The sequence below is a fragment of the Aquila chrysaetos genome, chromosome Z, assembly GCF_900496995.4.
Source record: "Aquila chrysaetos chrysaetos chromosome Z, bAquChr1.4, whole genome shotgun sequence".
NCBI lineage: Eukaryota > Metazoa > Chordata > Aves > Accipitriformes > Accipitridae > Aquila > Aquila chrysaetos.
Window position 1 is genome coordinate 64,833,495 of NC_044030.1, and position 25,960 is coordinate 64,859,454.

General features: G+C 42.0%; 1 pseudogene; it reads left to right on the forward strand.

Annotated features, from left to right (window-relative positions):
- The first annotated feature begins 24,291 nt into the window (after positions 1 to 24,291).
- LOC121232717 lies at positions 24,292 to 25,690 on the forward strand (annotated as a pseudogene).
- The last annotated feature ends 270 nt before the right edge of the window (positions 25,691 to 25,960 follow it).

The following is a 25,960-nucleotide window of genomic DNA, read 5'->3' on the forward strand; positions in this document are numbered from 1 at the left end:
AGCTTTCTCTTTTTGTTTAGTGTATTGATGTGGTATGGTGATTTTGTAGTTTTAAGACCCTGAGACTATCAAGCCCACACCAGAATCCCAATGGAATACCAACAGGCTTTTAATCTACCTGTAATTACTTCAGTTGATGCAATATTCCTGATACATTTAAAGTAATTATAAATTATAATTCTTACTGTTTTTTATCCTTTGGTTATCGCTGCCTTCTTTCTAGGATGAGATTAGGATATGGGTTGAGACTAGAAGTCTCTTTGTCTTGCTATTTGTGCCTGTGTAGCTTTCCCTCAGTCCTAGGGAGGCATGTCCTGCTGGCTTGTTATTTTTATATCTGATTTTTTTTCCATGGTTCACATTTACTGGATTTTATTTTAAAGTGCATCAGATTGCTCATTAGTTTGGTAATGTCTATGGCAGTAATTTCCTGTTCTGAGTAAAAAAAACAATCTTAATGTTATTCAACAGTTTTATAATCTTGTTTCACTGTTCTCAGCATTTATGGATACCAGTTTTAATGAAGCTTCTCCCACCCTTGCAATTGCATGATCTCTCTTCTATCCCTTATTCTGAATGATCACAAAATGAAGATGGGTGTTATTACCCATTCCAAACAGGAACGAGAAATAATTTGCAAATTACTTGATACAGTTTAACTATTTGCAGCAGAAGGGAGAGAAAGAGGCAGTGTTCATACAAGTTATTGCAAGGCCTTAAGGTAATATTCAGATATGCATATGTACTGTGCAACCACAAATTGTCACAGAAATGCTCAGGAAGAGGCAGTAATCTGAGCTGCCTCAGATCGAGGAGAATTTTGGTAGCTCAGACCTTTGGAGGACATGGGAACTACAGTCAGGTCCTGAAGAACTTGTGGTGATGGTTTCATCAGATTTCAGCAGCTCGGGGGATTGTACCAGGTTGGTCTTAAAATGGTGGCAAGCATATATGTCTGTGTTTTAAATAAGCACTTGCAAGGAACTGAGCCAAAATGATGCTCAGTATTACTGTTGTTTCCCATTTCTATTTTAAATACGACAAACCCAACAGACAAGAGTCAGTTGAGCACAGACACCACCCACCCCATGCTTTAAAAAACTGAGTGGAAGATGCTGCTGTCTAAGACCCCAGACGTCGACAGCAAGCATGTAGGGACAGCTGTGCCCTGGAGAAGCCCCTCTGATGAATCACTCCCTGAATATATCTTGTGCAGTTTCAAAGCACCTTGGGATCCTTTGTGATAAGTGTTATTACATAAGGGTGAATATACCTCTGAGGTTTATGGCAGAAACCCTGGCCGTGCTCCAGCTTACGGTGCTGCTGGCAGATATCACCACAGAGCTCTTCTGCTGACAACAGAAAAATCCAGCTACTAAAAGCATGTCAGACTCAAAAAGCTTTCTGCTAATTTATGTTCCTTCTGGTAGCTATCTACTAAGGGGGAAAGTTAATGAGCAAATCTCTTCCACACAGATGCAGTGACTGCAGAGTTGGCCTCTTTTTACCTGCCTCAGGCAGAGCTGCTGTGTCAACTGTGGCAGAAAGTACATAGACAATCAGTCTGGCTTTCACACCATTGAGGGACAACAAAATAAATAAACAAACTTCTCTTTATCTTGGACATAGGAAAGTTGGAACCCCTTCTGTAGACCAAGTGACACAACTCATGTTTTGCACTTAACTTGGTAAGGAAGCAACTGCAGAATATTTTCTCTGGGAGAACTGAGCAAGCAGTCATGGACTAAGCTATTAAAACTGGTGTGAAAACGCTCCTGGGGATTTGCTACTTAGGAAACCTGACTAGAGTTTTTCAGCCCTTGTCACAGAAACTGGCTGTAAGAACCTTGGTGTTTTCAAGGGCTCTGGAGGCAGTGTGCTAAATTGATTTGGATTGACAAAAGCATATAAAATGAAGAGGCTCTATCTGAAAAACCTGTGTAATTAGGTTGTGCTTTAGGCATCAAAGTTGAATGTAATGATACGCAGGACTGCAAATGAAATGAATATTCTTTCAGTTTTGTAGGTTCCTTGCCAATGCTACTGCACTGCAATTATTCTTTATGATTAAGTTGCATGCCCATTTTTTCAAAAGAATTTTTGAACTAGAAGTAGTTACTTTGCCAGGATAGCCGCCACTGTTCTGTGGTTCAGCTTCCAGCCTTGTTTTCATTATAAATTGATTATATAAGTTTTCAGCCAAGTCAGCTAAGATGTAAGTAAGTGAGCCATTGAGTTCAGGACTACTTGCCTCAACCACAACAACACTTGAGGACTTACCCCACCCCAGACAGTATAGCGAAGGGAAGACTTATTGCAACAGAAGGCGGGGATGACTGAGCAAACCCCCAATGATGCTGAGAAAGAAGATGCACTTCTGGGTAGTCCCTATCTTAAATATGATGTTCAGAGCAGTTATGATGTGTGTGAAGGCAGGTTGGCACACTCACTAGATTGCTTTCCTAGAACTTGTGCACAGAATGGGCAAGTCAGCTAGAACATTATGACAAGGGTAAATGCGGAGGAAACATCATCCTTGAGTCACTCACTAAATGTGAAAGAGTCAGAACTGAGAAACAATCCTCTCATTTAACTGATGGCCTAATTGCTGGACCATCCTTCCTGTCTCTTCTGGTGCATGTGGATGTTTATTTTCCTTTCAGGGAAACTGATTTTGGCATAACTGTCTGCAAAGATTTCTATAGTCTGCTGAATTAGAAATCCTTATCTATTATTTAAGAATCTGCATTTAGATATTTTGGCTATAGTAGAATGCCTAGCTCAGTGCTGAAACTACACATAGAAAAATCATTGGTCTGGGTGTTGCATGTTCAGTCTTGTCAGTCACAGAGGTTTGTGTTTCTTTCCCAAACTCTTGTCATCTAATAGAGAGTTCTGACTTTATAATAATGGGCTGGAGGACAAGATGCTCAAAAATTAGTCATAAGGTCTCCCAGTCCTCAGTGCTCAGTCACTAACATCTTCAGATATGTGCGTTACATAGATGAAGTATTAGAAAGAAATAATAACAGTGTAATGTCATGGAATTAGGTTATGAATATATTAGTTATATACTTAGGGAAAGAATGCTAATGATAGATAATAAGTACAGTCTTTGACCAACGTGAGATGCTTTATAGCTTCTACCACCACGTATGCTTCTACCAGTGTTCAGATTGCTCAGTGAAAACGTTGAAGCTTATCTGCAATAGCTAGGCTGATCACCCCCATCAGTGGAGGAAAGCCATCCTGCCCTCACTGCAAAAAACTGGGCTTTAATATTCCGAAGTCCAGGGAGGATTGAGCTTCAGCCAGTGCCTGTGGAGACCTTTGAACCAGAGAAGTCTTTTGTACATCACGAGTCCCTTCCTCAGCTTTCCCTGCAGAGATGGCAATGGTGGCTTAGAGTGCAAGGAGGGCTCCAGAGCCAGGAGTCAGGAGCCTCATATCCCTTATGCCTCCCTGCATTAAGTCTCTTCAGCTGCATATGCTGCTTAATCATTGCTGATCCTCTTTCAAACTCCTCTGTTTCTTCCTACTTAAGAAAGTTGAGATTTAACTTTAAAAGTCTCATAATATATTAATTCAGAAGTCTCAGTTGCAAGTCAGTTCCTTGAGATCCACAGGCTCCTGCTGCTTTAAGCCCTAGCAGTAAGAGACCCCTGCAGCCTTGGAAGTCCCCTTTCCTGCCAAAAACCTGAGTTTTCTACCCCTTCACCTTGGACGTACCTGCTCCATTTCTCAACCAGGAGAGGGCAGGGGGAGTAACTTTTCAGTAAACCATAAAATTTATCAAATGTTTGCTTCTCCCTAGAATATTTTCACTGAGACATTTTAAAATATTTTTTTCCAGCTTTGCTACTTCCATGACCCCTGCCACAGAAAGTAGGCCAAAACAGGCAGATCACTTCAAGGGCTTTGCAAGGGCTTAGTTGCTGTAGCTTCCATTTGCATTCACAAATGAATGTGCTTGGTCTCCTTTAAACTGATAGGTATCAAATGTACTGCAAAAATCTTCTGATAAATACTTAGGAAGAGATGAATGAGTAAGAGGAGAAAGTGCAGAACAGTGACCTTATTACAGTGTTGGTCATATATGATGAATACAACTACAGACTTGTCAGCAGGCACCGATAAGTCAATTCAGATTCATTGGGGTCCAGTGAAAAACCCAAATAATTCTTGGGCTGTTTGAGGAGGTGTATGTGTAGTTTTGGGATCAAATATTTTTCAGAGTTCTAAAATTATTTATAAGAAAACAGAAGTTGAAAGTGGAAAATGTTAACCTTTCTCTTGCTGTGAGCCAGTGAGCTGGGATTTGGACACGTAAGGTTAGAATCAGAGGAACATTTAAAAATGCACAGGTACATATACATATGCAGCATTCATTATAGCCATTTTAAAATCAAATGGATGGTATGATTCATCATACGATGCTGTCAATCTGGTACTTGATGTGGAAAGCCATGTACATTTTTTACAGGTGTGTGAGTGTCTAAAGGTGTAGATGTGTGCCTCAGGTTTTAGGTATCATCAGAACTCATGAACTAGGAATCCGGAACAAAATCTGTCATCAGTTACCTTTGTACTTTCAAAAATCCTAGTGCATGCCCCAGATCTTTTGGTATCTAAATATGTATGTGATTATGGCTTAAGACTTCACATTGGAAAATGGACAGCTGAGAACATTTCTGATGATGACTGAGGTATGCTATGTTGTTTAGCATTGTTCTGTTGATGGGAGAAACAAACCCATGTTACTTATATCTGTTACAGGGAGATAAACATGTAAGAAGGATAATGCTGGCTTGGCTCATCCATCTTATACACTTGTTACTGTGTTAATGACTTCACAGATGCAGCGTTCCCAAAAGGGACTGTTATTTAGAGAAAAAAGATAAACAGTGATCATTTTAGCCCTAATGAGCTTAAACCGAGGGATGTTGTCTAATGGTTGAAGAGAATGCATGTTTAGAAATTGGGTTCAGGTGATTCCTCAGGTGTCTGAAAATAAGGGGACTTCATGGAAAAAAAAAAAATCTTTTAACTTTTATAAAGTTACATGCCTTAGTTAACATTTCTTATTTTGGGCAAAACTTTCGATATCTAGTTAAGCCTGTCTCAAGCTCTTCTTGAATTTACTGAAGTTCTTGCAGTAGTTTTAACTACTTTGCATCTCCATAATGAGTTCTCTTGAGTGCCCTTTGGCTGCCTGAGCTTGGAGGTAGTTCTTATCATTTCTGTTTTTATTCTTCTATTTTGAAGTACACTTCTGGTCAAAGGAGACATAACTTGCTCAGAGAAAGCTTGCTAGTAGAAGATGTGTGGCTGAAAGCTGGGAACTTGGCAGTCCTTGTTGTTTATAGCACAGGAAGAGCTCAGACAGTGCCAAAAGGGGTTTCGGGGCATCATCCCTGCATGGTGAATCACATGCTGGTGTTGCCACAGTTCGAAGAACAGCTTTTGGTGGAGGTGATTAGGAAGTGCATATGTGCACCAAAGGCACAAATAAATAAAAGCATGGCAAGGCAGGGATTTGTGTACAAGTTTCTGGAGAAGGCAGGTAGCTGGGACATGGTGTGAATTCATATCAGTTCCTGGAGAGCAGTACAGGGATGTGTCTGTGGACTCTCCTCAGTAAGAGTAGCCTAGGAAGCTCTTTGGCAGTGCTGGTGGATGCTGGGATTGGAGCACTGTTATGAATGTGCTGTCCCTGACACCTCCTAGGCAAACTAAGTGATGCTACACCATTTTCAGAGTCTTGAAGGACTTGGAAATGTGACTATTCTGAGCTGGACTTCCTCCAACCACAAAAAATATTAAGGGTGGCAGTGTTGTTTCTACCAAGGGACTAATCTACATGGGCAGAACAAGCAGGATCAGCTGCATTAGACAAAGGCCAGGCATTGAAATGATTTCATAAATTCATGCTTAGAGAGCACTGAATTTACAGAAGATCTTTATAAGTCAGAAGAAAATATCTTCTCTGATAAACGTAAAGTTTGTACTTATAAAAGAAAAAGAGAGATACCTTCACAAATCTAATCCCTAATGACAGTTCACAAATCTAATCCCTGGGTGTCAAAAAGGCACATCCATAAGGCAGTTTCACAGCAGCACACTCGCATTCACAAATGAGAATGAAAATGCTGGCTGCACATGGAATTGCTGCATTTGCTCATACTGTGACTGACTGCACACACAGTATTGGGTGGATGTGTTCATTCAGTGCTCGTGCAGACCCAGCCTTTGCACTTTGGAAAACTTCCTGTGCAAGTTAATTAAAATACAAAGTCTGTATTAACCACTTCATTTTCTATGGTAGCTACTGAAGGAAGTTATATTGCCTCCAGTGAATTGAGACAAAAAAAAGATGCTTCCGTGATCTCATTCAGAATCTCTTAAAAATGCCAAACACTGCATTATTTCAAGCAAAAATTCCATGTTTATCCACAAGTATAATATGTGGACATACTGCAACAGACTTGTTAATCATTCTTCAGATAACCTGGTCTCTCTTCACCTATTTCTCCAGTCTTCAATTACTAGTTCAAACACTGTGAATGCTTCTGCTATCTAAGTGTTTAAAGGTTTCTGATTGCATTAACCAAAAAATGAAGTGCCACAAAAATCTTGGGGTGGATATTATGAAGATTAAAACACCATCTAATTTGCCAATCACAATTAATAGGTTTATTGAGTACGAACTGTACCTTTCAGAATTTCACCCTGCATTGATTTCTCAAACAATGAGAAAGCTATTTAAAGTCTTTAATCAGCCATGCTCTTCCTCCAGAAACAGACACATCTATGCTGATGTTTATTCTGAATGAGTGGAAATATTAAAAATTGATGCAGGAGTGATCTTCTATTTTTTATTATTAATTGTGTCTACTGGAAACGTGGTATATTCTTTTTGAGATGGTACAAAGCATGAAAAGGAGAGGGAGAAACAACTGTCTAACTAGCATAGGATAGCAAAGTCTCTGTGGGACCCAGAGCCAGAAGGCAGACTGCTACCATAGAGAGCTAAAGGAATGAGACCTCTGGGATTGGGTCACAGATGAGAAATATCTCCCTCAGAGTCCCAGTCTGTCATCCAGAGACATGGGTTGAGAATGCAGCTAGGTCCCAACATTTCCCTGAGCTGGCCTTGCTGCTTCGTTTTTTTCATGACACTAGGAATTAGGGTTAGCTATTGATTTGAGCATCATCACAGGCCTAGTTCTGTGATCTAGCTTTGCCTGGGAACCAAACTTGAACTGTTAAGTAGCCCCAGGCTATAGCAGCTCTGTACACAGAGCTTCCCCATCTACCCTTCGTCTCAGAGTATAGGAGAAGGACATGCAAGGGAATTAAAATATGTGAGCCAGACTAGCCTGTCTGAATGGTGTAGTTATTTTATGCTGCTTAGCTTCTGGAATATCGAACTACTCCTAGAAGGTGCCCATTGACAAGTAGAAGAGAAGTCAAACACACAGCTTGAGCAAATACAATTCATGGCACAGACACCATGAGCACACAGAGAAAATGTCAGACTAGACACAATTGGTGGAGCTTCAGTGGGGTTATGTAAGAAATAACTCAGATTTGAGGTTCTTTTGTCAGCTAATACCTTAAAGCAGTTTATACCATGTTTAGGGCCAGCTACCCACTGTTTCAGGGAATAAATGAATCACAGAAAGTGATGGGTGTCCTAGCTCCAGTCCTCCGAAAAATGCCCCCTCACCTGGTAGTTCCAGTTTAGTGGTGAGTCACGAGCAGTTCTGGATTCCCCTTGCATGTCTCCAGAGACATCACAGAGCTAGGAGGGACTGCTGTGATTTGTATGTGTATATGCCACAGAAAAGCTAACAACTCAGAAAGGAGGAGCTACATAATCAAAAGAAATGTGCACTCTCAAAAATGTGGTTTCCTTCTGAAAATGTCACCTTCTCAATATTTTGTCCCTGGTGGATCCATTTATTACACTCCAATTTGCTTCATTTGTGTTGGTATTAAAGGCAGAAGAGTTTGAAAAGTGTGAATGACACTAGCACCAAGAAGGATGGAAAGGTTATTTGACCATTGACATAAAGGACTGGCAGTAAAAGGAAAAAAAATGTCTGAACACTTAGCACATTAAATCTGAAAGCTGCCCTTAAAATTGAAATTAGAACCCTACAATGCTGTTCAGATAAAGTAAATTTTCATCTGAGACCTACATTCCTTATTTTGCCTCCTCCTGTGTATGACTACCAATAAAGCCTTTAACTGCAGTGTCTCCTGCTATTATTTCCACAGGACACATTCCCCATTTCTTCAGGCTGTGTTGAACAGAGGTGGGCACATTTCTAGGAATATATTACAAAAAATGAAAGCAGTTGTTTCCAATATGTACTTTCCAGAAATCACGAAAAAAGAAAAATATGGCAGGTCCTAGAAGAGATGCATACTTTAAAGGTACAGGGAACAATTTTGTACAATGCAAATAATTCCATTTCATTTGCCTAGTCCTGCCACAGTTATACTTACAGCAACTCTCTCTATGCTGAGTTAGGGCAGCCCTAAGGCAGGTATAAGCCTCAAGTGGCTGACTGTATGTACGTTACAGGAAACTGGGGCAGAGACATTCCCACTTGTTTTGGCAATCTCTTTTAGTGGCTGTGCTGCCATGGGGCAGTGCTTGTCTGGCATCCTGCCACTGAGATCCCCGTTTCCCTGGTATGATGTTGCTAGGGCTGCCTTTAAGGCAAGAATGGTGTTGTGTTGAGAAGAGGTGTACTGTGCTGGAAAATCCAGTCCATAAATTAATTTTGCACTCCTGCTTTCTTAGCATTGCCATCTCATCTGCAGGACTGTCTTCAATTCACTTTATGTGAGCCCTGCTTCCTTTACTATACATTTCAGCTTGCTAGAAAACTCATCAAACAATTTCCTTGTGCAGGGACAATTTTCTTCTAATTATGTTGGTGTAATTCTGAAATAATTCAGTTGAATTCAGCGTAATTCATCCAGATTTACACACTTTAATAGAGATAACAATTTGGTCCAGAGAAAGGGCAATGTAAAACCTTAGCTTTGTTTGTTAATTGACTTGCATGGTGAATGAAGGGTGAATAAGACATGGTAATGGCATATTGTCATAAAATTTAAAACTGTCTTCTGTAATATAAAACATGTAACCTGGCAGTATTAATCTATTAAATTAATTCCCTATCCCCCATCTTCATTCTTTGCAGGCATGTTTATAAAAGACATAGAGAATAAAGGGGCCAGAGTCAAGGTTGTTCCTGGACCATCTATGTAAATTTTAACCCCCTTTTTTTTAGACAATATTTATGTGTATTTAAAAAGTCCAAGTGCCTTAGTGGTTTTAAAGCTATGGAAATAGGGTGATATAATCTTAAGGGTAACTTTTATAGGGTTTTTGGTTTTTTACTTTTGGAATCTGAATTTTAATGACTCTTATCATCCTCAGGATTCACATTCTGAAGGCTGATTCATAATATTCTCTGGAGTATCCAGCATATGCTAATATTCTAGTTTATGAAGGTAAATGCAATTAGACACTGTCAGTCACATGCTCCATCACCTCTTCTATGACATTTATCCACAAAGGTGAATAGAATCATAGAATCGTAGAATCATAGAATGGTTTGGGTTGGAAGGGACCTTTAAAGGTCTCCTAGTCCAACCCCCCTGCAATAAGCACAGACATCTTCAACTAGATCAAGTTGCTCAGAGCCCCATTCAACCTGACCTTGAGTGTTTCCAGGGAGGGGGCCTCTACCATCTCTCTGGGGAACCTGCTCCAGTGTTTGCCCACCCTCACTCCTTATATCTAGTCTAAATTTATACTCTTTAGTTTAAAACCATTACCCCTTGTCCTATCACTACAGGCCCTACTAAAAAGTCTGTCTTCACCTTTCTTATAAGTCCCCTTTAACTATTGAAAGGCCGCAATAAGGTGTACTTGGAGCCTTCCCTTCTCCATGCTGAACAACCCCAACTCTCTCAGCCTGTCCTCACAGGAGAGGTGTTCCAGCCCTCTGATCATTTTTGTGGCCCTCCTCTGGACCAGTTCCAACAAGTCCATGTCTTTGCTGTACTGAGGACTCCAGAGCTGGATGCAGTACTCCAGGTGGGGTCTTACCAAAGTGCAGTAGAGGGGCAGAATCACCTCCCTCAATCTGCTGGCCACGCTTCTTTTGATGCAGCCCAGGATATGGTTGGCTTTCTGGGCCGTGAGTGCACATTGCTGGCTCATGTCCAGGTTTTCTTCCACCAGCACCCCCAAGTCCTTCTCCACAGGGCTCCTCTCAATCCCTTCATCCCCCAGCATGTATTGATATTGAGGGTTACCCCGATCCAGGTGCAAGACCTTGTACTTGGCCTTATTGAACCTCCTGAGGTTCACATGGGCCCATTTCTCAAGCTTGTCCAGGTCCCTCTGGATGGCATCCTGTCCCTCAAGCGTGTCAACCATGCCACTCAGGTTGGTGTCATGTGCAAACTTGCTGAGGGTGCACCCGATCCCACTGTCTATGGCATTGATGAAGATACTAAACAGTACTGGTCGCAATACGGACCCCTGAGGGACAGAACTCATCACGGATCTCCATCTGCGCATTGACGCATCGACCATTACTCTCTGGATGTAACCATCCAACCAATTTGTCATTCACTGAATCCATCTCTCTCCAATTTAGAGAGAAGGATGTTGTGGGGGACAATGTCAAAGGCCTTACAGAAGTCCAGATAGATGACATCCATAGCTTTTCCCTTGTCCACTGATGTAGTCACTCCATCATAGAAGGCCACCAGATTGGTCAGGCAAGGCTTGCCCTTGGTGAAGCCATGCTGGCTGCCTCAAATCACCTCCCAGTCCTCCATGTGCCTTAGCATAGCTTCTAGGAGGATTTGTTCCATGGTCTTCCCAGGCACAGAGGTGACACTGACAGATTGGTAGTTCCCTGGGTCCTCCTTTCTACCCTTTTTGAAAATGGGTGCAATGCTTGCCTTTTTCCCAGTCACTGGAGACTTCACCTGACTGCCATGACTTTTCAAACATCATGGAGAGTGGCTGGGTAACTACATCAGCCAATTCCCTTAGGACTCTGGGATCCATTTTGTCAGGTCCCATAGACTTCCATATGTTCAGGTTCCTCAGGTGGACATGAACCTGATCTTCTCTTACAGTGGGAGGGACTTTGCTCCCCCAGTCCCTGTCTTGAGGTGCATCCACTCAAGAGGAGTGGAGAGATTGCCAGTGAAGACTACAGCAAAATAGTTGTTGAGTACCTCAGGCTTCTCCTCATCCATTGTTACCAGTTTGCCAGTAGTGTTCATTGCGGGGGTACACTTTCTCTAACCTTCCTTTTGTGGCTGACGTACCTATAGAAGCCCTTATTATTCTTTGTGTCCCTTGCCAGGTTCAGCTCCAGCTGCACCTTGGCCTTCCTGACCCCGTCCCTACACAACTGGGCAGCATCTTTATACTTTTCCCAGGATACCTGTCCCTGCTTCCACTGCTTGTGCATTTCCTTCTTGCTCTTAAGTGTCATTCAGAACACAATACATACTAGTTATCTCTCCTCATAAGAAAACAGTAAAGACTGTGACAATTTTCCTGGTGTTTATTGATTTATAAGTACTGCACAGTGCACTACTCTATGCAAAAATATTGCTGATAGGTTTTTAAAAGAAAGGTTTTATGATGACCATTCTTAATTCTACTGTCCTTTAAACTGAATTGATAAATGAATGCAAATCCCTTCTTCTTCCTGTGATTTAGTGGGACTGAAAATATATCAGAAAAAGCCAAATTATGTTAAAAGGTAAGTTTCCTGCAATGCTTTCCAGTTAAGTTCTGCCTTGTAATTTACTGAGAATCATTACTTTTGAAAATGCTTTAGTAGCCATACAGGGGTGCACACACTAAATAAGAGGGATTACACAACAGATGTATAAAAGAACAAGAATAAACAGAGTGACAAAACACAGGATGCTTTCAGCATCTCATGGATGAAACATGGGGTCTCAAACTGTAAGTGAGAGAAAATATGTAGAAGTTAAAAATCATAGAATCATAGAATCATAGAATCACTTATGTTGGAAAAGACCCTTAAGATCATGGAGTCCAACTGTAAAGCTAACACTGCCAAGCCCACCACTAAACTATGTCCCTAAGCACCACATCTACATGTCTTTTAAATACCTCCAGGGATGGTGACTCAACCACTTCCCTGGGCAGCCTGTTCCAATGCTTGATAACCCTTCCTGTGAAGAATTTTTTCCTAATATCTAATCGAAAACCTGCCACAACTTGGGGCCATTTCCTCTCATCCTAGCACTTGCTACCTGGGAAAATAGAGCAACATCCACCTCGCTACAACCTCCTTTCAGGTAGTTGTTGAAAGCGACAAGATCTCCCCTCAGCCTCCTTTTCTCCAGACTAGACAACCCCAGTTCCCTCAGCTGCTCCTCATAAGACTTGTTCTCTAGACCCTTCACCAGCTTTGTTGCTCTTCTCTGGACACGCTCCAGCACCTCAATGTCTTTCCTGTAGTGAGGGGCCCAAAACTGAACACAGTACTTGAGGTGCGGCCTCACCAGTGCCCAGTACAGGGTGACAATCACTTCCCTGCTCCTGCTGGCCACACTATTTCTGATTCAAGCCAGGATGCCGTTGGCCATCTTGGCCACCTGGGCACATATTCAGCCGGCTGTCGACCAGCACCCCCAGGTCCTTTTCCATCAGGCAGCTTTCCAGCCACTCTGCCCCAAGCCTGTAGCGCTGCATGGGGTTGTTGTGACCCAAGTGCAGGACCCAGCACTTGACCTTGTTGAACTTCATATGATTGGCCTCAGCCCATCAATCCAGCCTGTCCAGATCCCTCTGTAGAGCCTTCCTACCCTCAAGCAGATCAACACTCGTGCCCAACTTGGTGTTATCTGCAAAGTTACTGAGGGTGCACTCGATCCCCTCGTCCAGATCATTGATAAAGTTATTAAATGGATCTTGCCCCAATACTGAGCCCTGGGGAACAACACTAGTGACCCGCCGCCAACGGAATTTAACTCCATTCACCACAACACTCTGGGCTCATTCATGCAGCCAGTTTTTTACCCAGCAAGGAGTACATTTGTCTAAGCCATGAGCTGCCATCTTCTCAGGGAGTATGCCATGAGAGACAGTGTCAAAGGCCTTGCTGAAGTCCAGGTAAACAACATCCACAGCCTTTCCCTCATCCACTAGGCGGGTCATTAGGTTGGTCAAGCAGGACCTGCCTTTCATATACCGAGGCTAACTGGGCCTGATCACCTGGTTGTCCTATATGCAGCAATCCTGAAGCATCTGGTTAAATTGCTCAAGAGGCTGAAAACTGCACTATCAAAATTTATGACTGATGATGAAACACACAGAGATAAGCCTCGGCAGCATTATACGTAATCAGGTTATTTATGTGGATGGTCTACCTAAGCTGACATTTTAGACCTACCCAGACCTTCCTCTCATGTTTTGCTTCCCCTTGTATCATGCAAGACTGAGTGCCATTCAAGATAAACTTCACACAGCATTAATGGTAAAACAATTGCAAACATCACCTAAAATGGACAGGAAGCCAGAGACTCCTAACCTGCTTCTCGTCACTGAGAGGAAGGTGTTAATGAAACAGCATAAGGCAGCGAGCTCTCCTGTCTGGGAAAATAAGAAAAGGCTCCCATTTCCGGGTTACTCTGGTTTATGATAAAAGACCATTCGGTAACACTAGGGCTTCAAGGTGTCCTTGAAGGTAACTACCTTGAAGGTAACCTGGTGCAGAGCCAGCAAGATGTGTTTCATTTATCACATATTCCAGACACTTGGTGTCTCCAAGACTGTTCAGCTTATATCCAGTCTCTTTTGTAGAACAAAATTCACTGCTTTCATTCCTATACTTGTAAAAACAACCAGTTCATACTGTGTATATAGACAAGAATTACATGGTATAGGATGGCAATTGTATATTTTTTTGAAAACATGAAAGCTTTTGGTATCCATAACTTTCTTGAGGCAGAAAGTTTCACAGTTTAGAAAAACCCCCATTTTGTTTGTACTGACCCCAGAAGGCCCTGAAACACAAGCCTCTCCAATCATCTGTGAGCACTTAACCACTTTCTTATTGCTTAAAAGTCTGGCTGGGATCTCTATTTGCCTTTCAAAAGGGCAAACAGAGGTGGTTCCGCTTCCTCTTTGTGACTAAGCTCTCTGCTGTTGTTTTGTGTAGAAGTGCTGTAACTCGATTTAACAGGCTGCGTCTCATGAGCCTTAGGTGAGTCTCGATCTAGTTTGTGGATACCAAGAAGGTTTACACAGGTGAAAGGTGTGTAGTTGCTGAGTTGCAGCAGTTCTGCGTATATCCAGAAGACATAACTGAGGGTGCTTAGGGCACTTTCAGACTAAAACTGAGGACGTATGGAGTCCAGTCATCTCCAGTGGCAGATGGCTGCCAAGTTGTGAGACTGTATTTTGCTGAGGCTTTTTGATAGGTGGTTAAACTGTTGTTGTTTTTTATTTAAGTTGGCCTTGAATATTTTAAAATTACCAGAGTTAAAATTGTCAGCAAGAGAACAGTCATTACACTTTGTTTTCTATAGTGATGCAAAAAGATCAAGAGGCTTGAGTTAAGGCAAGTCACTCAACACAATATCCACCTCTGCTGCACCAGCCATTCAGCTGCAGTTGGTAGTTATTTGTCCCTGGACAGTTGTCTGATATTACATAAAATGCCAAGAAACCACTTCTTTCTTAATTTGAGAACAATTAGTTGAATTCTGTAGTTGGCCCAAGTTTTAGAGAGTTCTGGTTTTATTTTATCTGGTCATCCAGTTCCATTTGATTCACAGACAAAGTAGGTATTTTTGTGAATACCACTATGCGCTGGATAAGAAACTTGTGATCATAGTGTTTATGTTATGCCAGTGGCAGGCTTAATCTCGGTCTGTCACTCTTTTTATTAGATGCAACAGAAATGACAGGTGAAAGCAAACTTTGGTAGTGCTTAGTGTATTAGTGGTGACCATCTGCACTGAGCATATTATTTCCTTTGCCATACAAGGAACATGATGTCTTTAAAATGTGTGCATCCATCCATGTATTACCCAGGGACAGAAAGATGAAGGAGCCCAGTCTGCAGCCTGAAAATACTGTTTTTGAGATGATAGGGCTTGACATCATTTAAAGTTTTACCATTTTTATTCAGAGAAGAGCTAAACCAAACATGCTGGGGCCAGACCTCCCCCATGATAACATGCATACATATGCACTGCAACCTCTGGAGATGTGAGGAAAATGCAGCCAGTGTCCTGCAGCAGTGCTGCAGCGAGGCAGAGTTGGCCAGGCAGAAGCTGCAAGCTTCACTTGAGGCCAGAGGGGCCTGACTCTGTACCTCCCTCCCTCCTCACATGAAGCGTATTTTCCCACACTCTACACAATGCTGTTCCATGGTGATGCTGTGCCTTAAAGTACTCTGACTTTTCACACAAAAATTGTGATCCCCAAACCATAAAAGGGTGAAAGGAAATCTCTTGTACATATGTAAGCTGAAAGAAAAAAAAACAAAACTGAAGTTGTTTTGTTTAACTGAAGTTTTTTCCCTCAATGTTTCTTCTCATAAAAAGTCAGCAAAAGCAGCTTTTGCTACTGAAAACGTCAGTTTACAGGAGGTTACACTGTTTGGCCTACCTCTCCCTGCTTCCAAAGCATTGTCAGTTGGCATTTTTTTCTCCAGCTAAGCCTGCCATTATCGTGAACTTCTGACGTGCAAATTTTTTGCATAGAAGTATATGGCTATGTCTGCTTCAGGAAGACGGAATTTATAACTGTATTTATTTCTGTTTACCGGACCACCATGGAGATGGACAGAATATACTAACGCACTTTATCAGTTTCATTCTTTAAATCAAAGAGGAATAAAAGTTTGCTCATTTAAACTTCATGCTTTCAACTGGACAGATGACAGATGAAATACCATCCAAAGGTAAATGAGCATATTTCAGTTTGAGAATTCAAACTGGAGATCACAAAATTATGACCTACAATGGAAAATTTAGACTATCTTTTCTTTTTGAATGCTGCAGCTGGCATTCTTTCTTTATCCTGTACAGAAAAATATGTGAAAAAGTTGAGGCTTACTTATAAACCTGTTGGTTTTAGGGTGCTCCTTCAGTTCCCTTGGCACTGGGCCAGAGGATGCCAGTCACCCATCTCCAGGCAGCTCGGTGGCTAAATTCTACTGTATACCCTCTAAACATTGAGCTTTTAAAGATAAACTTGCATATTTCTCAATGAAGAATTAATTAGGTCAGTTCAGACCTCTGCTCCCTAGGAAATGTGGGGCCAGGATGCTTTGGAAAATGGAAAATTAGAAAATTATAGGATTTCTTAGGATCTGTTCTTTCTTATGGCAACTACTTTCACACAGATGCCCATAGAGCCTGTTAATATCCAACAGTGTTTATTTCTTGGGGCACACGATTGTCTGTGTTGAGTGTGAGTTGCATTTGCAAAGCCAGCCCAAGTTAACTGGTACTGTGCTTCGAGGAGGGTGTATGAGCTCCGACGTGGCACCACAGACATGCACAAAGTTATTAGACACCTCAGGAGCCCTTGGAACAAGGGAGCATGGCCAAGACCTGGAAATGTCTACGCGGGGTCTCTCAGGCAAATGGAGGTTCACTCTTTTTGGGCTGGCTGGCCATTTTTGCTTGTCTCAGCTAATCATCTCCCTGGTGCCTGGACTGGCTGTGCTCCCAGGGAATGTTTGGTGTCATTGCTGCACACTTACTCTCAGTGACTGCAAACCAAGCGCTCTGCATGCAAAAAAAATGGAGAATTAACTGCATTTAAATAATTCAGATCAAATCACTATGAAGGGATCTGTGAGGCAAGTGGCACCTCTGATGTGTTTCATCATTTTAATAAGGAGGTTAGTGAATCCAAACCCTGTGTTGATTCAATTACAAAGCCAGACTTAATTCCTGTTCTGAACTCCGCCAAGCTTTGAGGCACTTTATGCCTGATACAGATTTCCCTGGGTAGCATCCAGCTCCCTTTGGCTGCAGGCAGAGTTAAATTTCCTTTCCTGATTTCTGATTGTCTTGTTGGTTGTGGATATGACTTACTAAATACTTTCTATTTCCTGCAGCCTTTTTAAAAGAGGAAGCGTATTTATTACTAGGCAGGCACTTACATCACACAGAAGTAAGAGAGATCTTGAAGGCATTAAAACATTGATGAATTTAAGACAAGTGATTTGGACTTTGCCTTCATAAAGATAAAAGGCCAGAGACTTTCCTTCTTTCCTGGGCCTTTGTTCTTCCCACTGTTCATAGGGTAGAGGAAAAGAAGATTGCGGTGAAGATGTGTTAGGTGACTTCTGCTAGAAGCATTTGTCATGGTCATCTGCATGGAAAAAGGGTGTCCTCTGCACCTCTGGCTGTATCCTTTAAATCTACTTTCAGCTGCCCCACCTCTACTCTCTGACAGAGATGACCTGCATACATCATCAGGGCAAAGAAATGGGGGGTGAACCTACAGAAATACTCCCTGACCCTGTGTCATGGTTTAACCCCAGTGGGCAACTAAGCACCAAGCAGCTGGTCACTCACTCCTCCCCTCTTCCCCCAGTGGGATGGGCAGGAAGATTGGAAAAAAAAGTAAAACTCATGGGTTGAGATAAGAACAATTTAGTAATTGAAAATAATAATAATAATAATAATAATAATAATAATAATAATAATAATAATAATAATAATAATGACAAAGAAGATAACAAAAAGAGAGAGAAATAAAACCCAAGAAAAAATAGTGATGCACAATGCAATTGCTTACCACCCGCTGACGGATGCCCAGCCAGTCTCGGAGCAGAAATTGGCCCTTCCCAACCAACTCCTCCCAGTTTATATACTGAGCATGACATCCTATGGTATGGAATATCCCTTTGGCTAGTTCAGGTCAGCTCTCCTGGCCGTGCTCCCTCCCAGCTTCTTGTGCACCTGCTCACTTGCAGGGCATGGGAAACTGAAAAAATCCTTACCTTTGGAGAAGCACTACTTAGCAACAACTAAAACATCAGTGTGTTATCAACACTATTCTTGCACTAAATCCAAAATACAGCACTGTACCAGCTACTAGGAAGAAAACTAACTCTGTTCAGATGAAACGAGGACAGCCTGAGATACGAGGGCACAGTTTACCTAACCAGGATTCCACCCAGTATTTCCCCCTGGAAAAAGCATGAGTCTGGCTTTATGGAAGCAAATGAACAGCACTCTGAGAACTAGTTATACAATATAGCTCAGATACTGGAAAATAATAGCTCTTTCAAATTGCATCTATGCCACATATTTCTGTGAGGAGTCCTGTTAGAAATATGTGATAAGACCATGTTAGTGCACGTATAAATGAGTGTGCCTGTGATGTAAAGCCTAAGGGATTATATTTTTTAACTGTGAAAGAACAAAGCAAGTCCCCAGCATTGACACTGCCACAACACTGAATGCTCTTCTAAAAGCACTTCAATTTTTAGATCCTACTTGCCTTCTCCTCTGGGTGTAATTTTCAAAGGAGATTATGGGAATGGACATACTTCCTCTGGAATTACTGGCAAAACTCTCACTGACTTCAGTGGAAAGAAAATAAGATGCTATTTGTAAGATGGTGACTGTCCCCAGCTCCAAATATCCCCTGTGATGCTCTGCCAATCATTGCATTACAGATACATTGAGCTTTTGAATAGATAGTGAGTCACCAAAACTTATCAATCGAAACCAGAAGAACACATAGCATTTCTATAGTGTTTCTCACTGTAGTTCTCAAAGTCCTTTATAAGCATAGGTAAGTTTATCATCTCTCTGCTACACAAAATGGGGTCCAAAGTAAAATAACCAAAGCAAAGTATTAAGATCATACCAGGAACTAGTGAAGTAGCAATAAGGCCGAGTTCTTTGCTTCCATGGCTCTGCCTTTTTCACTGGATATGAAGACTTATTCTCTGTTACCCATAGGAGGGCATTAGCTATGCCTTGGTGTTTTCTCTTCCATTTAAAGTCAATTAGATGTAGACATAAATAGAAAAAACAACAAACAGATTGTGTCTGTGTTTTTCAGTGAAACCCAATACATTCAGGCCAGATGCTGAACACAAGCAAAGATTTTTAAAGTAATGAACCAGTTGGAGTTTTGCCTGAGTACAGAGCATGAGACAGTCCCAGTCTGTGAGCACTTCCGCCAGGCTTGCATTAGTTCTATTTCCATTTCTTCAGTAGGCATTAATTTGACAAAATCCTTTTTTATAACCAAAGTAATCAGAACAGAAAAGAAGTTCTGCAAGTGCTTCCCTCTGTGCTCACTCACTTGAATAAAAACCCCTGTTGTCATGAAAAGTACACCACGGGTACAGAAATACTTTCTAATGAACTAGTTATTGTGGCAGCATAGAGTCTGGGATTAGATATACAGTGCTATTAGTCTTATTTGTGTCTATCTAGTCAGTCTTCTGTTACTTTTATCTATTTTTTATAAATGTTTAAACTGGTAATGTAAATCGTTCTCTTTGTCTCCTGTAGCGCTCTGAGAAGCAAAAATAAAATATAATAAAAAATCTTAACATCCAACACTGATTTGCAATCAAGCTCCAAGGTTTCAAATTGCATCATGTGATTCTGCCTAATGGTGATAAAGAGCTCCAGGAATGCCTTAAAGTTGCAGATTATTGGCCACAGTGATCAGCCGTTGGGAAAGGCTCTGTGTAAACAGTGACGGATATGTGGGTGTGATTTCCTAGGGAAGGCACTACTTTTCAAACACGTGGTGTTCCCAGTAGCCTGTGTTATGCCTGGTTTTATTTTTGTTTGCATTATGCTTACATGAGCAAAGCTTAGAAGATAGGATGGTGTTTTAAAAGCTACAAGATAAGAGGAGCCTGTACAGGGGCAGATCTGCCCTTTAGCCACAGTAATTCTCACCCCAAAACTTAGCACTGCACATGGCACTGCTAAGTGAATGTATGATCTGTATGTACATCAAAAAAGAAAAGAACTTTGACTTAGGTTTTAGAGCTGTGCATATGTTGGATAGAGCACTGTGTCATTTCTAGAATTAGACAGCACAACTGAAAGGGTTTTACAGAACTAATATTATTCCTCACAAGTTATGAACAGATTTTAAGAGTAATGCTCACAGAAACCCATGGGCTTCATCCAGATTCAGCTTTCTAAGACTGTTTTGGCCTGATTTTGTCAATATAATTTAAATTTCTAGCTGTTGTCCTCTCTTCAGCCAGTTCAAATTAACATGCAGCACTAATGCTACTTACTTACATTTCAAGCTTTCAGCAGTAAGTCCCCAGAATATTTGGTTTAAAAAATTCAAAACAACATCAATATTTCTTTAATGCTCTTTAAAGATGACTGAACATGTGTTCTGACCAGAAAACAATACGTTGCCTGCTGTGTGAAATATTTGTGCTCAAATTTCCTTTGCATTTAGGCCAGTAGGGAGCAGGAGTTGTTCTGATGCATTTTCGGTGACCGCTGTAGGGAACTCACATTGTGACATTAATGAGGAAGCAGAATTCAACCCTCTTTGATCAATGGCAAGTGTAAAGCAAGCTACGATGGCTTTGACAAAGTCTGAAAAATCCCGTAAGATGAACACAATTTTATATTTTCCCCAGTATTGTCACAGGCTTTCATACATTCCTGTTTTGATCTGATCAATATCATTCGGGAGCTTCTTTTCCTGATTGTGACTTTTCCATACGTTCATTACCTAGAGGTACAGAACATAATTACCACTGTCAGACTGCTGTTCTGTCTTTCACAAAGCTGTGCTGGTGAAGTTCCTTACTGGCTTTTGAATCAGGTGCTTGCTCAGTCAAATGCAAGATTACGACATTCCCTCTGGACTCTTCTTCTCCCAGGCCAACTGCCTGGCAGACTTTCATCTGGAAATTCTTGACATTGCTTTTCTAAATCCTGCCTCCGGCTACGAAGACTTAAGATACTGTCTCATCAGTATGCAGATGTACTTCACTGGTTCTGTTTATATATTTTCTAAACACTGACTAATTAATTTCCAGTTTAAGACATACCTGATCAGAATATGCAACTGAAAAACAAAGTTAAATCTGAAAAAGCTGCTGGCTGCAAACTTCCTGCTTTCCAATAAAACAGAAGGGATGTATTTTGCAACAATTTCTGTCTTCAGTTTCACCTTTGCATCTGATTTTCTGGATGTCACTGCCAAACGTAACACTTCTTGGACTCACTGGCTAGCTTTCGTACATATTTTATGCAGGGCTGTGTGATGGACATGATGAAGGAAGGAAGGGGAGGAAGGGGACACTGACTGGGGTGCTTTGCCTGTTTTGTATTCCCCTTCTTCTTTCCATTGCTTATGTTTATGCTTTTGTTTAGAGACGATTTCTGGTGTCTAGAAAAGTCCCACTTCTACCAGAATTTCTCCAATAGACCTCCTGTACATGGTGAGGAGATCACCATGTCACTCCATGGTGACTTTTTATAGAGGTTAGAGAACAATAAAAATGTTGGCTGCATACATTACTGAGGATAGAATCTGTCACAACACAATAAGATGTGTCTTATTTTTGAAATAAATTCTAGATCCCTAGCTCAAATGAAAACAAAATATTCATATTGTCTTCTTCTGAAAAATCATTTTTGAATTTTTTGTAACCATCCACAATTGCTCCTCCACATCTCAATTTTTTATTTAATTTTTAAATTTTGAGGTGAACTTTCTACTGAAGGCAGCAATTCTCTTTCATGTACAGTGCACTCCCTTTTTCATCTGAAAGGTATCAATACAGTGTGCATAAAAAAATACAAGATTTTCAAAGGCATAGAAGTTAGGGAAAGTGGAAAAAGCTGCAAAAAGGAAGTACCAATTTCAGAAATGTCAGACTCCTTAAATTTGATGAGAGGAGTATCCTTTCCATGAGCCCTTTGAGACTTCTTTTCAGGACAGGGCACTGCAGATCACAGTGGCTTCGTAGACCAACAGTCACACAGACCCAGCACTCAAAAGCCCTTGCAAGTGTTTTCCCTCTTCAGCCGTGTCTGCCAGGCAACATTTTTTCATTAATAATATTACAGAAGCTTCTATTTAAAGATTGTTTCTAAGTAAGATTACTGTAAATAGTGAACTGGGGAATAATGAATAATCTATGAAGAATTTTGCATAGTTCATTCCCCTGAGCTTTCATAGGTCTGAGAAGTAAGAGAGCCACGAGAACGTGCAGAGATACATATATTAGAGCCCTTTGCTTCTTGCCAAGAAAGTTGCAACAGAGTTAGTCACTCAGCTGGAAGCCACCAGATTTTGCCTTACTAGGAAAGGCAGGATTTGGTACAAGAAGACATGTCATTAAAAGGCATACAGACTGCATGTACAAGCGAACTCGACAGCATTTCGCCTTAGTTTTCTCATGCTGAACATGTCCTACCACAATAAAGTTCCAAAGAAATACATCATTGTATGCTGGTACCTAAACTATGTTCCCTTTAGCAATCACTGCCTTCACATGGAGCCTCTCTCCTTTTCTCCATCCCAAAACAAGGGCCTTAAGAGCAAAAATATTTTCTTCTTGTTAACTTCAGGATAGCAACGACAGAAATAGGCCAGTTTGGGCATCTTGGGTGAATATAAAACTGAAAGTCTGTGTAAGAACCTGCCTAGTACAAGTGTCACTTTCAAATTACTGAAGAAAAAAGATGAGATTCCTTGATAAAGTCCTCCATGTTCTGACTGATCAATGATCTTAAAAAAGGGTTCAGAAAATATATAAGCCAACTTTTTAATCTATCTGTATTACAAAGACAAAAGTACAGATTAATTCTACTCATTTTGATAGCATAACTATGTTTTTATGGAATAATCATTACACTTCCATGCTTTTACTGTAAGAGAGTGGTGACAAGACCCATTTGAAATAACTGTCTCTTCTTCAACATCAGACTTCCAGATTGCTGGTCTTGCATTGCACGCCAAACTATCCAACACTTTTCTTTGGATAAGCTACAGAAAAGAGCCCTTTGAGACCGTCTTTGCAGACAGCCTGTCATTCTGCAGCAAGAGGAGGAATGGTGGGATATAAGGCATGAAAACAGTGTGTGTGCTAAAGCAAGCAAACCCAGAAGCCTGCAGACACAGCAATAAAAAGTGAACATTTGTGATGAAAGGTCCACTCTAGCTGGCTCGGGAGGAAGCTTTTGCTCCTGCATGGATGAACTTTCCTATGTGCCCAAGGCATGGAGATATTTACTGAGCTCCCTGCCTGGACTTTGCACAGTATTTTAGACCTTGTAGCACCAGGTCACTGAACAGATGGAAAGTAAAACTGATGAGCCATGGGAGCAGCAGACTAGGGAATGGATGCAATGATGCATTGAGTACTGGCAAAACCCAGGATCAACAGGACTTGGTGGCATGCAAGAACAGTAAAGGCAAGCAGCAAACAGCTGGAATGTTGCTAACTAACCCTGCCACACTGACACCTCTTTCATCACGAGAGGGTTATATGGACTTCTGGAGGGCAAACTTTGGCCTTTTCAGGACACTGGTTGAGAGAGTCCCTTGGGAGACAGTCCTGAAGAGCAAAGGGATCCAGGAAGGCTGGACATTCTTCAAGGAGGAAATCTTAATGGCTCAGGACCAGGCTATTCCCATGCACCGCAAGATGAGCCACCAAGGAAGATGACCGGCCTGGCTGAACAGGGAGCTTTTGCTAGGACTCAAGAAAAAAAGGAGTTTATCATCTCTGGAAGAAAGGGCAGGCAACTCAGGAAGAGTACAGGAATCTTGTTAGGTCATGCAGAGAGGAACTTAGAAAGGCAAAGGCTCAGCTAGAACTCAGTCTGGCCACTATTGTAAGAGACAATAAAAAATGTTTTACAAATATGTTAACAATAAAAAGAGAGCCAAGGAGAATATCTATCCTTTATTGAATACAGAGGGGAACATTGCCACCAGAGATGAGGAAAAGGCTGAGGTACCTAATGGCTTCTTTGCCCCAGTCTTTAATAGTGAGACCAGTTATCCTCAGGGTACTCAGCCCCCTGAGCTGGAAGGCAAGGATAGAGAGCAGAATATACCCCCTTAATCCAGGAGGAAATAGTGACCTATTACGCCATCTGGACACTCACAAATCTATGACACCACATGGGATCCATCCAAGAGTACTGAGGGAGCTGGCGAAGGTGCTTGCCAAGCCACCCTCCATCATTTATCACCAATCCTGGTCAATGGGGGAGGTCCCAGACGACTGTGGTGCCCATTTACAAGAAGGGTCGGGGGGAGGATCCAGGGAACTACAGGTCTGTCAGCTTGACCTTGGTACCAGGGAAGATTATGGAACGGTTCATCCTGAGTGCGCTCACACGGCATGTGCAGGACAACCAGGGGATCAGGCCCAGTTAGCCTGGGTATATGAAAGGCAGGTCCTGCTTGACCAACCTGATCTCCTTCTATGACCAGGTGACATGTCTAGTGGATGAGGGAAAAGCTGTGGATGTTGTTTACCTGGACTTCAGCAAGGCCTTTGACACTGTCTCTCATGGCATACTCCCTGAGAAGATGGCAGCTCATGGCTTAGACAAATGTACTCCTTGCTGGGTAAAAAACTGGCTGCATGAATGAGCCCAGAGTGTTGTGGTAAATGGAGTTAAATTCCGTTGGCAGCGGGTCACTAGTGTTGTTCCCCAGGGCTCAGTATTGGGGCAAGTTCCATTTAATATCTTTATCAATGATCTGGACGAGGGGATCGAGTGCACCCTCAGTAACTTTGCAGATAACACCAAGTTGGGCACGAGTGTTGATCTGCTTGAGGGTAGGAAGGCTCTACAGAGGGATCTGGACAGGCTGGATTGATGGGCTGAGGCCAATCATATGAAGTTCAACAAGGTCAAGTGCTGGGTCCTGCACTTGGGTCACAACAACCCCATGCAGCGCTACAGGCTTGGGGCAGAGTGGCTGGAAAGCTGCCTGATGGAAAAGGACCTGGGGGTGTTGGTTGACAGCCGGCTGAATATGAGCCAGCAGTGTGCCCAGGTGGCCAAGGTGGCCAACGGCATTCTGGCCTGTATCAGAAATAGTGTGGCCAGCAGGAGCAGGGAAGTGATCGTCGCCCTGTACTGGGCACTGGTGAGGCCGCACCTCAAGTACTGTGTTCAGTTTTGGGCCCCTCGCTACAGGAAAGACATTGAGGTGTTGCAGCGTGTCCAGAGAAGGGCAACCAATTTGGTGAGGGGCCTGGAGCACAAGTCTTATAAGGAGCGGCTGAGGGAACTGGGATTGTTTAGCCTGGAGAAAAGGAGGCTGAGGGGAGACCTTATTGCTCTCTACAACTGCCTGAAAGGAGGTTGTAGTGAGGTGGGTACTGGTCTCTTCTATCAAGTAACTAGTGATAGGACAAGAGGAAATGGCCTCAAGTTGCGGTAGGGGAGGTTTAGGTTGGGTATTAGAAGAAATTTCTTTACTGAAAGGGTTGTCAGGTATTGGAACAGGCTGCCCAGGGAAGTGGTGGAGTCACCATCCCTGCAGGTATTCAAAAAACACGTAGACAAGACACTTTGGGACCTGGTTTATTGGGCATGGTTGATGGTTGGACTCGATGATCTTGAAGGTCTTTTCCAACTTAGATGATTCTATGATTGTATGTTTCAGATACCTCCAGGTCAGCTAGCCCTCAGCCCTTGATGGAGAAAGCTACTGGACTGTTTTCAAAGGATGCACACTGGAAACAGCTTGACTAAAATTCTTTCACCAGCTCTCCCTGTGTCTCACTCAGTCATTGTGAAGGAAGGCTAACCGAGAAGGACCATGGCCAGTCGTTTGAAAAGCTGCTGACAAATGCAAGGGAATCTGTGCGGGCACTTGGCTACTCTGTGTTGGTAAAAAACGAGTTGGTGCATG